A 13,737-nucleotide genomic window follows, 5' to 3' on the forward strand; every position below is an offset into this window, starting at 1 on the left:
AATGACAGTGTCCAGAATCTCGTGGTCGCTATCAAGCAGCTCGAAGCCATGGTCGACAAACTGATGGAGTTTAAAGTCCTTACCATCCTCATGAAGGCAGAGATTATCGAAAAACCTCGGACCTCCTTTGACCGTGTCAGAGAATTGTTAGATATGCTTCCCCGGCGAGGACCTCAAGCTTACTCCCTCTTCTGCGAAGCATTGGAAGAATGTGGAGAGACAGAAGCCATGGCATTGCTGGGACTAGAGACTCCAAGTGACAAGTCACAGTCAGGGGTATCCCTAACCTCGAGGTAAGAACTTCCAAGTCCTCATGCATGGGGTGCCATTCACTGTACACCCAAACGATGCCCTGAGGTGGTAGATCAAGGATCCCCGGTTGGAACACATGTTCCATGAAGGCTTTGACAAACGATGTTTTACCTGACCCTGTAGGGCCTGCAATCAACATGGTAAAGGGATGACATAACGTGAGTGGGGGTGACCATGGCCTCCACCAGGTCTGTCCCTGACAGTGTCCCTGACATAGTCCCTGACAGTGTCCCTGACACACATGTTTCGACCCTGCAGGTTACACCAGAAATGACCTCCAGGATCTAAGATCCCTGAAGATATAGAAGACGCAACTCATTAAAATAGAATTCACATTTTATTGATGAACAAAACATGGCGAACAGATCAACAATAATGATGCATCAACAGATCAACACTACATCAACAGATCACCACCAGTTCAGGTGATCCTCAGGATTGCATGTCAAACAACGCAAAAAGTCCAGTTGTCCTGGATGAAAATGATTTTCATCGTTAAACAAAGTCTCTGGCTCCTCAGGAGACATCACTGAAGTCGTCACTGAATCCGTCACAGGAGCCATCTCTGGAGCTCTGTGAAGCCGACTGCTCTGCTTCCGTGGTGACAGACATCGGGAGTAGATCATACAGGTGTTGAAGATCTGGAGGTAACTCATCCTGGGGTATCTCTTTGGGGCTAGCAGGACTGATCCCTTGACCCTTCTCACTCTCTTCACCCATAGCACGGCTGGCTTGTTGATAGTTCTCCCACAAGTCAGCAATCTCCAACTGTTTCTTGGGAGTGTGGGGTGCTTTGAGACTCTTAGGCTTTGGGGGGTGCCTTCTTGGTGGGTGTCTTGGGAGGGGACGTCTTCTTGGTGGGGGCCTCCTTCTTTGCCTTCTTTTGTTTCTTCTTCGTGGCCGTGACAGCGGTGCCCTTGGGAGGGATGCCCTTGGGAGGGATGTCCTTGGGAGGAGTACCCTTGGGTGGGGTACCCTTGGGAGGAGTACCCTTGGGAGGTGCTGTCTTGGTTGGCTTCTTTGCCTTCTTTTGTTTCTTCATCGGAGAAGTCGTGGCAGGGGGTGGCTCGGAAGGAGGGGTGCCCTTTGTCGTCATGAGGACTGTGACCTCTGGATCATCGGATCCTGACTTACGAACGACGTAAGTGGCATAGATGTAGTCCTCATCCATGATCTCACTGTCCCACACTTGATAACGTTCTTCATCCCGGAAGATATCAAAGTACCTCGATGGGGAATCAATGTATTCCGTCACCATGATGTTGTGCTGGTAATTGCCAATGATAGAAGTCAGGTCCCTTGCCCAGGAGGAGGAGGAGGAAGAAGAAGGGAGACCGCCTGGAGATGTGTTCTCTGGAGGATCTTTGGATTCAGACTTACGAACGACGTAAGTGATACAAAAGTCCTTATCAATGATGTTCACATCCTTCACCTGACAACGTTCTTCTTGGAGAATTTCAAAGAGCCTTGGAGCGGAACTGATGTATTCCATCACTAAAATGTTGTGATGATTACCGATGATAGAATTCATGTACTTCTGTGCTGCCTGTCAACCCATGGTGTAGGTAAAGGAAGAAGAAGAAGGGCGCTTGCCTGGAGATGACATCTTCAATGGCTGAGCTTGTGTGACTGATGACCCACTCGACTGATCCTGAGTTTTTATAGGCAGCACCAGCGCGAGCTATGACGTCACTTCAAATGACGTCACGATCCTGATCCTTCTGCATGGCCTCTTGCACTGCTTCTCTGAACCGTTCTAGAAAGTATATTTCTTCTAAATAGGTTGCGACCACAAAGAACAGCGTGAACAACATGACTAATCATGACTCGGTCAGAGTCTTTATATACACAAGGTGATGATGACGTCATAGGGCGTGTGACGTCATGGGTATTTCCCATGGTTTTTTCCCAAAGATGATGACACTACTTGAGTCGTCCATGGATGCCGTCACTCAAAACATCAACAACTTTTCACGAACATACATTAACGCTTTCCCAATTTGTTTACCCCCGGCCATTTCCAGGGTTTGTCAATATCAGGATGAGATACACCCATTCCTATTCCCCATCTTTGATCACAGGGGCTAGCTTCAGCTAATGGCTTAGGGTGACTTGATCCCATAGAAGAATAGCCAGTGGACTGTCACTTGTGACTGTGACTTGTCACTTCGAGTCTCTAGTCCCAGCAATGCCATGGCTTCTGTCTCTCCACATTCTTCCAATGCTTCGCAGAAGAGGTAGTAAGCTTGAGGTCCTCGCCGGGGAAGCATATCTAACAATTTTCTGACACGGTCAAAGGAGGTCCGAGGTTTTTCGATAATCTCTGCCTTCATGAGGATGGTAAGGACTTTAAACTCCATCAGTTTGTCGACCATGGCTTCGAGCTGCTTGATAGCGACCGCGAGATTCTGGACACTGTCATTCCTCAAGCTTGACCAAGCAACGTCTGTTAGTAGTCTATTTCCCTCTCTTAGGCACAAAAATCACTTACAGCCTTCCCATCTACTCCGACTCGGACCAAGTGCTTGATATATTCCCTACGCTAACCAAGCGGGTCGCACTTTTTTCGTTCGTGCAATAAACCGTAACGAGATCTGTAGATGTGATGTCATTGTTGATAATTCCCACTAAATTTCCACATTCGTGGGTCACCCAACTCACGTTTCGTCATCCCTTTACCATGTTGATTGCAGGCCCTACAGGGTCGGAATCATTTTCATCGAGGACAACTGGACTTTTGGCGTTGTTCGACATGCAATCCTGAGGATCACCTGAACTGGTGGTGATCTGTTGATGTAGTGTTGATCTGTTGATGCATCATTATTGTTGATCTGTTCGCCATGTTTTGTTCATCAATAAAATGTGAATTCTATTTTAATGAGTTGCGTCTTCTATATCTTCAGGGATCTTAGATCCTGGAGGTCATTTCTGGTGTAACCTGCAGGGTCGTAAGACGTGTGTCAGGGACACTGTCAGGGACAGACCTGGTGGAGGCCATGGTCACCCCCACTCACGTTATGTCATCCCTTTACCATGTTGATTGCAGGCCCTGCAGGGTCTGGGGGGTAAGGCAGAGGATGGTTTGCCTACGCCCCATTGGTTGATCATTGATGATTTACTGGGCGACAATACTAAAGAGGAAGAGGCTGATGTCCTGCGATGGTTTACCAAGAAAAGTCATCATCGCAACACGTCCATGTTGTACTTGACGCAAAACCTCTTTGCTTCATCGCCTCATCATCGCACCATTTGTTTAAATGCCCCTACATGGTACTGTTTAAAACCCTGAGGGACGCCTCTCAAATGGATCACTTGGGCAGGCAAATCTTTCCAGGACAGACGGCCTTCCTTCGGGAAGCCCATGAGGATGCCACTTTGACCCCTTATTCCTATCTGTTTCTGGACTTGAAACCTACCACGGCCAAAGAGCACCGTGTACGGTCCCATCTCTTTCGCAACCCCACCACCCTTTACATTCCCAAGTGAAAACAAATAAATAGAGCCAGTCTCAAGTGTCCCTCAGGGTCCCTTGAGTGTCTCTCAAGTCTCCCTCGATTGTCTCGTTGTGTCCCTCAAATGTCCAACAAGTGTCCCTCAAATGTCCCTCGAGTGTCCCTCGAGTGTCCCTCGAGTGTCCCTCAAGTGTCCCTCAAGTGTCCCTCGAGTGTTCCTCGAGTGTCCCTCAAGTGTCCCTCGAGTGTCCCTCCCTCAATCCCCACACGGTTTAGTTGCCCTCAAGTGTCCCTCATGTGTCCCTCTGTGTCCCTCCGTGCCCCTCGGTTATAAAAGTGCACTTAGTTGCCCTCAAGGGTCCCTCGATTGTCTCGTTGTGTCCCTCAAGTGTCCCTCATGTGTCCCTCGAGTGTCCCTCTGGTGTCCCTTGAGTGTCCCTCATGTGTCCCTCAAGTGTCCCTCGAGTGCCCCTCGAGTGTCCCTCTGTGTCCCTCAAGTGTCCCTCGAGTGTCCCTAAAGTGTCCCTCAATCCCCACACGTTTAGGTGCCCTCAAGTGTCCCACATGTGTCCCTCTGTGCCCCTCCGTGCCCCTCAGTTATAAAAGTGCACTTCTAAGTTGTTTTATCAGTTGAGCTGGAACCGCTGAGGTGCCAAAACATGGGTCGTGTCAAGAAAGATTGCCCTGTGCCTGGCTGTACTGCAAAACAACTTTCAAAACTATCCAATCATTTATCACAAGTACACAAGATGGATTCTGATGGAAAGAAACCCTGGTTGAAGATGAAGAACAGAATGACTGAAGTCAAACCTACTCTTCCAAAGTCGGATCTATCACATCTTCCTCCTCCTCCTGACCCTGCACCTTCGTCAGCGTTGAAGCATGCATGGAAGATGGTGATGGTCCCAGAAGAGGTATGGCAAAGTCTGCAAGAAGAACAACGTCAACAGCATTTGTTCAAGTCCAACCTGTTGGAACAGAAACGTGTGCACACGCTTCACGATATGGATACCCTCGTCCGTGATGACACGGTTCCTTTTAGGGACAGAGAGCAGCAGTATAACACCTTGTTGCAACACACCTTGGCCTTTCAAGAGCAAGCAGCGGTCAAACCAGGACCTTTAGAGGCAGGTGGTACCCCCAGGACTGGAACTCCCAGGGCTGGGACCCCCACAAGGGACGAGACACCAAGGGATGGGGTACCTAGGGATGGAACTCCTCACCGTAAGTACGGTTGACTTACTGAGTCACATGCATGTTCCAGTGGCGTAGAGGTCGCATTCCTAAGAATGAGTCTGCGAAGCCTGTCGCAGAGCAGTGGCTCATGGTTTGTTCTTTTGTTTCAGAACCCAATGTCGAAGCCATTCTGAATGAAGTTGTGCAAACAGTTCCCAAAACGCTACAAGCCAAGGCCAGGCAGTTGATGGCACGTATTCGTGCTCACCCCGACTTGGGTTGGAATGGGCATGGTCAATTATCGGTGGAAGGGGAACCCATGCCTGGGACGCACATGGTGGATCTCATCAATGATCTTGTTCGACAACGTACCAAATCAGACCCTCCACGGGGTTGGAATATTCTGGGCCAGTATCTCGCTTCCAGCAACGTACCCCATGAACTGATTGGCAACCCTCTACGTTGGTCCTGGATGATGAAAACCAAAGGGTCATCCACTCAGCCCCCTGACACCCCCGTGAAGCATCAACACCCACCTGCTGACTTGTTTTTGACACCACCCCCATCCAACCTTCCTCTGGAACCCAAAAAGAAGAAGAAGGCAGCAACGACACCCACAACAGCAGAGACCCCCTCCTCCCCTCTCAACCGGGTTCGTCAGTGGATTCACTTTTAGATGTCAACGACAGTGTCAACATGAGACGTCCAAAGAGAAACAACAACAGAGAGTCGTCGTCTTTGTCTCCTGCATTGCTCCACAGCACCTATTACGATCCTAAACATCCTGCAGGCTATGGAGGGTGGCTTGCCTTGTGGCAAGCAGCAGCAGGACGTCAAAGCTGGGTCAAGACCCACATGGGACGTTCAGCTCTTTCCATCCTCAAGATGGTTTGGAAAATCAGCTCTCAAAACAGGCGTCAAGATGCTGCCGGGATTAGTGCAAGATATCAGTTCTGGACACCGAAGTGTGGGGAACAGTTTCCCATGTAACATCATGGGAAACAGTCTTACTCGTCACCTTGCGACAACACCTACCAGGATCACGAGCGCAGAAAGAAAACGGAAACAGGCCATGGGATTCACCAAGAAACATAAAGCATTGTTTTGAGAGAAGGCGTCATTTGGCTTCAAGTCGTCGGACAGTGCAGACGTATCAGCATGAGTGCATTCGATGTCCCCGATACAGAATGGGTGTCTCAAAAGATCAGGCACAAGAAGTTGTATGTGGATATATCCCCATGGAGACCCTCTGGGGATATTCCTTCTTCTCCTCTGTCATCATCCTCAGAGGATATTCCTTCTCCTCTGTCATCCTTGTGGACACAACCTGGATACAGCTTGAAGAATCCTACTCACCCCGAGTATGCCAAGTTTTATCAACGTGCGAGGTCGTTTCGAACATGGCCTATACAGATGGCCCAGTCGCCTTATGACTTGGCCATGGCAGGCTATTTCTATCATGGACGAGGTGATAGTGTGATCTGTTATTGTTGCGGCCTGAAAATTCATCGATGGGAAGCCACAGACCAACCCTGGGGAGAACACCTGAAGCATGCCAAAGTCCCTTGTGAATACTTGTGCCTGTTTTGTCCTGGGGAGGAAATCAATGACAACTACAGACAACTGGTGGCCAAAGGAGAAGAAGAATGCAAGAGAAGAGCAACGTGCTTTGTACACGGTACACCACCAACCACCTGTAGTTGTTGGGGTCGAGATGTCCCTAATCAGGCAGCATAAAGGGCCGTCCAGATGGAAGATGGGTTCAGTTCAACACCAGACATGGTACGGTCAAGACCTGTTTTCCAGACCTGTTGTCCAGTTCAGCTGTCAATATGATGCGCCAGGATGCCTGCGAATGTTCCAAGGCACAATAGGATCTCTTTCCTGTCTCTCCTGTGATGACTTTGGCCCAAGAAGGTCAGTGGATTCATTACAATCCTCTTGCGCCACCGTCGGTCGCGGGTCTCCTCCAATTTAACATTGCTAACCCTGTGAATGCCTACATCGATGTTTGTGTTACTTCCTGCATCTTTTGTCGAATGAAATAAACAAACTGACCTATTGTTTGCATTGGTCGCAACATTCTTTTGAGAGATGCGTGGTCCTGAAAAGGACCACTGGGTGAGATTAACTCACAGTGGGAGTGAGCACAGGTGTGTTAAACACTGACAGGCATAGATGATCATCTTTGTTTTCACAAGGCACCTGCTTCCAAACGCCTGATTCCCATGAAGATCCGAGTTAGTATCGGTCTTCAGCAACCCATGCTTGTCGTAAGAGGCGACTCACGGGATCGGGTGATCAGACTCGCTGAAATGATTGACACATTCCATCGTATCCCAGTTATGTAGATGGATGCTCATGCTGTTGATCACTGGATTGTCTGGTCCAGGCTCGATTATTTACAGACTGCCACCATATATAGCTGGTATATTGCTGAGCGTGGTGTAAAACTAAACTCACTCATCCACTCACTCAAACGCCTGGTGTGAGTGTCCTTCAATAATGTAGCACAATAGATACACTGAAATGTGGCATGATAGTCTGTTGTACCATTGGCGTAGAGAGGAAGACCTGCGCCATCTTACGTCACGGATCCCCTCCAATCTAACATTGCTAACCCTGTCAGTGCTTACATGGATTTAAGTCAGTGTTAGCTCTGCATCTGGCTTAATTCAAGAATACAGATGGCACGGATGCGACTCATGATGACATTGAGCCACTCATGTTCACGGTGAACGACATGATGCATTCCCTCTTACGGGAGGTGTGTGTGCCTTTGGGACACAATCAGTTGGAAATTACTCCCTCTGTGGGAACCTATCCTACCGAGCCTATTTGAAAACGTGACTAAGTTATGTGGAGGCAGCCAAAAGGACGTATATCCAGAGCCCAGGAGGGTATACAGATGAAACTGGAAAAACATAGATAACTTTAATGCAATCGCCCAGAATGGCAACACAGGGCTCCTACGTTAAAGAAATGAGAATGAGCAGTTCTCGGAAAATACTCAGTTCTGGGAATTCCACATGAGCTGTGAAGTCATCGATGACGTCACAGTTATGCAATGTCTAACGTAAACACAACAGCGGTAGCCATTTGCCATGGGACCGTCACTTTCAAAAGAATGGTCTTATGCCCACTCTTCACAGTTAAATCTCGGGATCGCCTTAGTGATAGTCACGATCGTGACACGGGGTTACGAAGGAGTGCAAACAATTCCCCAAAACAAATGGACCAAGAGTATGGTGGACAGGAAAGCCCCTTGAATGAAAACAACATGTGTGAGTACGTACCGTTACTGGGCATTGTGTTGCAAACTTTACAGCCACTTGAACCATTTAATAGTAGATACCATGAAATCACAACGTTGCTAAGATCATTAGGTGAATATATTGTGATATGTTACAATTATGATGTTACAGTTCATACCGTTTGTAAACAAAAGATCAGGGACGCCCCTAATCCTGCCTCTTTTGTCAAAGTGTTCTTGTTAGCGGGGGGAAATAAACGTTTGACAAAAATGCCAGTCTATCGTTGTTATTAGTGTTGTTTGCATTGATTGTACCATTCTTTTGAGAGAGATGGGTGGCCTTGAAAAGGACCGTTTTGTGGTGTGTACCTCACTCACGAGGACCACAGCTGATGACTACACACTTGCATCCATGCGTCAACCGGTAAATATAAGTATATTTGAGGCTGGTACCACAATAAACCGACTTTAGGACTACATCATCGTCACCGCACGCACGCCATCGTCCACGCCCTCTCCCTCCCTCCCTCCTTCTCCCTCTCCTTCCCCGTCCGTCGCCATCTTGAAACGCGCCCGCTATCTTGAAACGCGTCCGCCATCTTGAAACGCGCCCGCCATCTTGAAACGCGTCCGCCATTTTGAAACGCGCCCGCCATGGTGGTGACTGCATGACGAGAACTGTCAAGACCCACGCTGAGCCTAGTTAATATAGACGTCACCCTATGACGTCACCATATTCTGTCCTAAGAGTGGTGTGAGATCATTTGGTGGAAAACACTATGGTGTCCCACTAGGTTTCATCATAAAAGGGTGGTGTGAGGCCATTTTGTTTCTTGGATGAATGGCGTCACAGGTTTTTTCCATTGGGTATTTACCATGGGCATGCCCATGGGATTTTTCCCTTAGGTTTGGCCATGGGTTTTGCCCATGACGTCACACACCCTATGACGTCATCCACGTCAGCTATAAAAACTCAGGTTTTCCAGCTCTCCACATCAGTTGCTGACTGAAACTGGAAGCATGCAGTCGTCTCCCGCCTCCGCCTCCTACCGTTGCCGCCTGTGCGAAACAAATGACCACAGTTATCTGCACTGCCCCATGGTGACATGTACCGAGTGTGGTGCTCAAGGCCATCGCCATTACATATGTCCAAAGAAATACTCAGGGATCGATTGGCGGCTTCACATTTCTGGGTGTCTGTGTAGAATTTCATTTGTTCAACAACTTCAACACTTAGCTTCATTTTGAGAATTTCATGAAGTAAGTGTTTATCGTTGTCATCCATGTTGAAATGTGTAATATTGTTGCAGCCGAGGAACATAGAGCGCTGCCACCAGCTGTTTGTTACACCTCCTCGACACACAACTGAGTACCGGGCACACCTGGAGCAGTCGCCGCTGTAGCACTTCAGGGCAGCTTCGAGCACTCGAGGTAAGATGCTACTAAGTGTTTTCATGTCGCCAGCATGATCCTTCATCAGTTCTTTTAGTATAAGGCTGCACCGTGCTTTCACATCCTGACTCAGGACCTTCTTTGCTTCGATTTTCTGTGTACGTGCAGTGCCAGGGAACATGTCTGGGTTAAAATCAGCTCTGTAGCATTGTCGGAACTGTCCTTGAGCCAAGTGGGTCGGGTCAGCTAGTCTTTGCACCTTCCACATTGGGTCCAACACTTTCAGAGCTTTGTCTAGTCCATCTGCACACCTGGAATCCCCATCGGTAGTTGCATACTTTATAAACACACCCTGTAGTGCGAGCTGATTTCCAATGTCTTGTCCCATGTTGAACTCAGACAATGGAGTGAAAGCCGACATATTTGCAGTACAGTCTGGATGCCCCCCTGGACATTTCACATCTATGCCCTTTCCTTTCAACCAGGCACAAGTCCAGCAGAGCTTGTTCTGGAATGAAGCACTGATTATAAACTTATTGTCGGTTACAGTTTCGCAAGCGATGCCGATTGCTTGTGATGCATTCTGCCCTGGCTTCTTCCTGCTTACTATTGTCGTCGAGTTGTATCGGCCATCCATTGCAATGTTCACTTCACATGGCTTTGTACCCCTCTTGCGATTAACATCCTTCACTAATTCCACCTTTTCAGCCATATCCTTAGTCTTAAGTTCAGTTACAACCTTAGCCACCTTGTTTGAGGTCCTTTGCATACTGCTCCTGCATGGAGGTGGAATGTCCATGTTGGCCATAATCAGCCTCGCTCTCTTATTTCCTATGGGTGTGTTTTGTAGACCCAAGGCAAGTCCGACGTTAGGTGCTGCTGGGTTTGGTCCAGGTTTACCCGTCGGGATTTCCTTGTACAATTTCATTTCGGGTGCTACAAAGTCACACATGACACATTTCAGTGTTATTTTCCAACACATACCCCATTTTCTCTCCTTGGCTATGTGCAGCTGAGGGTCATCACAGTTAGTTGATGTTGAGCGATGCAGCCGCAGAGCTGTGTTCCATGCTTCAGCCACCATTTCAATGTCGACTAGTCGCATACCCTGCAAGTCATGTTTGCTATACTCTTGTTTCAGGTCAAGCTTGCTGGCTGAAGTAGGACGCAGAAGCATCACTGAAGTAGATATACCTTCGCAGTCAGGCGTTGACAGCTGAGTTCCAACCAGCCTTGACTTGGTGACCAGGGAGAAGTCTTTTGCACTGAACCTAGTCACAGTCCTGGGTATCTTGGGTGGAGAGGCACTTTCACACTCTTCTGATTCAAGGGTGAGATCTTTGTTCCAGGGAGTATGGCCTTGGCTGAAATGTGACTTTATTCGCTTGCGGTCACCTTTCATGGTGATTGTCCTCAACTGAACTAATGATAGAAACTGTGTACAGTGTGATGATTCTCAGCTTACTGCAAGCTGCATGACATCATAATGGTTTACAATTATGACGTCATAGGGTATTAGCATTATGACGTCATAACTGTAAACCATTATGACGTCATAATGCCGTTGCGCTATACACACAGATTGACACTTTGGCTTTGGCCTGGTGAGAGTGGTGACGCCCGGTGACTCGCTGCACTTGACTGGCTGTACACAGCTTCTTGAGCTGCCAATCAATTTATTGAGAAAAGATAGGGCTTTCTAATGAATATAAATTTAACAGTTTCATTTTTTAATTTATTTTTAAATATGAACTTTAATGGAATTATTTTAGTATAAAATGCATGTATGTATATAAAAATAAACAAAAAATTGAAAAAAATGCTTTACCAGACTGAACTGGTGTATTTAGATAGTATATGCAGTAACAAAACAGGGACACTTGATGTTTTGGTCAATTTCCTTTTGGTTATGGAGTTATATACAAAATAGAATTGTATTTCAAATGAATTCATGCCAAAAGTGAACACTCAAATGCCAGAGGTACAGCATGATTTGCAAGGGGTATAAGTCAAGTTGTGTATGAGTGAGGGCTTTCAAAATTTTTGTGAGCCTTACATAGTGTCTGGTCTTAGTATTGATGAAGTTTTATTTAATTTGCAGATTTCTTTTAGTCCTGATAGGCCTCAGACCACAGTTACCCCCCTTTACTTTTACCATGACCAGGAAGCAAAATAGGAGAATATAGTGCCTTGTTTAAATGGGCTGTTCTGTCTGTGCTAATTTTCTCAGGGTGATTTGTGGTAGCTTAAATGAAAGGTGAGACATTGTACTTTATTGCAAAAATTTTTTGTTCCACAATCTGCACATGGTATTGGCACCAGCCTTCCATGATTTGACCCAAAGTTCAAGGTTGTTTAGTGTGTTTCCGGCTCGAAACCTCCGGTGACCATAGTTGACAGTGGATACAGCAAAATTGAGGTGGTCGACCCAGGCCGATATTTTGCTGGTTAAGTCACAAGTGGCAGGTTGGTCAGCATGCAACAGGAAAACAGCCTACGACCGATATTTATTATGGTAGACTGGCATGTAACTGTACATAGCCAATAGGGAAAATAATTGTGGTCTGAGGCCATCTTGGATCGCAAGACCGGAAGTGCCGCCATCTTGGATCGCAAGACCGGAAGTGCCGCCATCTTGAAAAAGGCGCTAGGGAGACGTTGTTGAGTACTCACAGGTTTATCTTTTTTACTTACCCAAAATATTAACACCAGCAGTAACAATACTAACACTGCTCCCGTCCATCCTATTGCACTCCCTAGTACGTCGTCTCCTCCCGTTCCAGCACGCCCTAAACGCACTATTAAACGTCCCGCTCGCTTTGTAACTTCTTCACCCGATAACCCTCTTAACCCATCTGAAACAAGCCGTCCCCGTAAGTGTAAAAAAAACCACCTGCACCTAACTCCTGCAGACCCTTTCCAGTCTCTCTCACCACCACGCTCTCCCACACCTTCAGCTGTTGATCCCGTCTCTCACCCCACACCCCCTCGTAACACTGCCCCCGCACCGCGGGTTGTCACACGTTCCAATGCTAAACAGCCCCCTCCCATGAATCTTTTTTTTCCAATTTCACATTTAGGAAGCACCGAGAGCACTATTTCTTTTTGTCAGCGGTACAGGGTGTTACCTACTCAAGCAACTTGTCCTAACTGTCAGCAAGTTCTAAGTCGCACGTATGCAATTGATCGCAAGGGTAAGGTGCCTGACTACCGTTTCCAGTGTAACCGCAAAGTATGTAAAAAAAGTAACAAAAATCAGGTTCCAGCACGGAGGGGTACGTGGTTTTCTGGGTCCAATTTGTCACTGAGAAAAACTGTTTTGCTCACCTACTGCTTTGCACATAAAATGTCTAAAATGCAGACACAATCAGAGAAACGGTATCGGACTATTTCATGTATTGCAGAGAGGTATGCTCTGCGATGGTGGAAATGAATGGTTCGGACAGAATAGGTGGGGCTGGCTTGACAGTGGAAATTGATGAAAGTAAGTTTGGGAAACATAAGTATCACAGAGGTAGGATGGTAGAGGGTCAGTGGGTTTTGGGTGGTATTTGTAGGGAGACTCGACAGTTCTTTCTTATTCCCGTAGAGACTCCTGACCGACGGACATTACTTGATCTTATTTGTAGGAAAGTTGTGGGGGGTAGTCATATAATCACAGACTGTTGGAAGGCTTACGACGGACTGTCTGACCTGGGTTATACCCATAGTACGGTAAACCATTCCGAAAACTTCAAAGGTAAATATATACACTTTACGATATCATCATGTAATGACATGCAACTAAAATCAGCCATTTGATGTAATGTTTGTTTTATTATTTGCAGATCCCACCACCGGTGCATGCTCAAACCTTATCGAAAACCGGTGGTGGTGTATCAAACGGCAGTTACCATCCACTCACACCCGCCGTTATGATTTTCTACTGCACCTATCCGAATACATATTGCGATATGCGATACGGGGCCCAGCTTAGGTACGCATACAGCTACGTAAACTGACTCGCGTTCGATTCCCGAGGCTGAATACACAACCGGCAGTTATTGAACCTCGTGTATTGTTTTTTAGACCCTGTACACTTTATTGCCCGTATATTTAGTGTGTTTTATGAGTGACAGTTCATAATCTAGGTTTTGAGAGGGGGTACGGGCG

Source organism: Haliotis rubra, unplaced genomic scaffold (genome assembly GCF_003918875.1).
Source record: "Haliotis rubra isolate DU_JTF1 unplaced genomic scaffold, ASM391887v1 Scf694, whole genome shotgun sequence".
Taxonomy (NCBI): Eukaryota; Metazoa; Mollusca; class Gastropoda; order Lepetellida; family Haliotidae; genus Haliotis; species Haliotis rubra.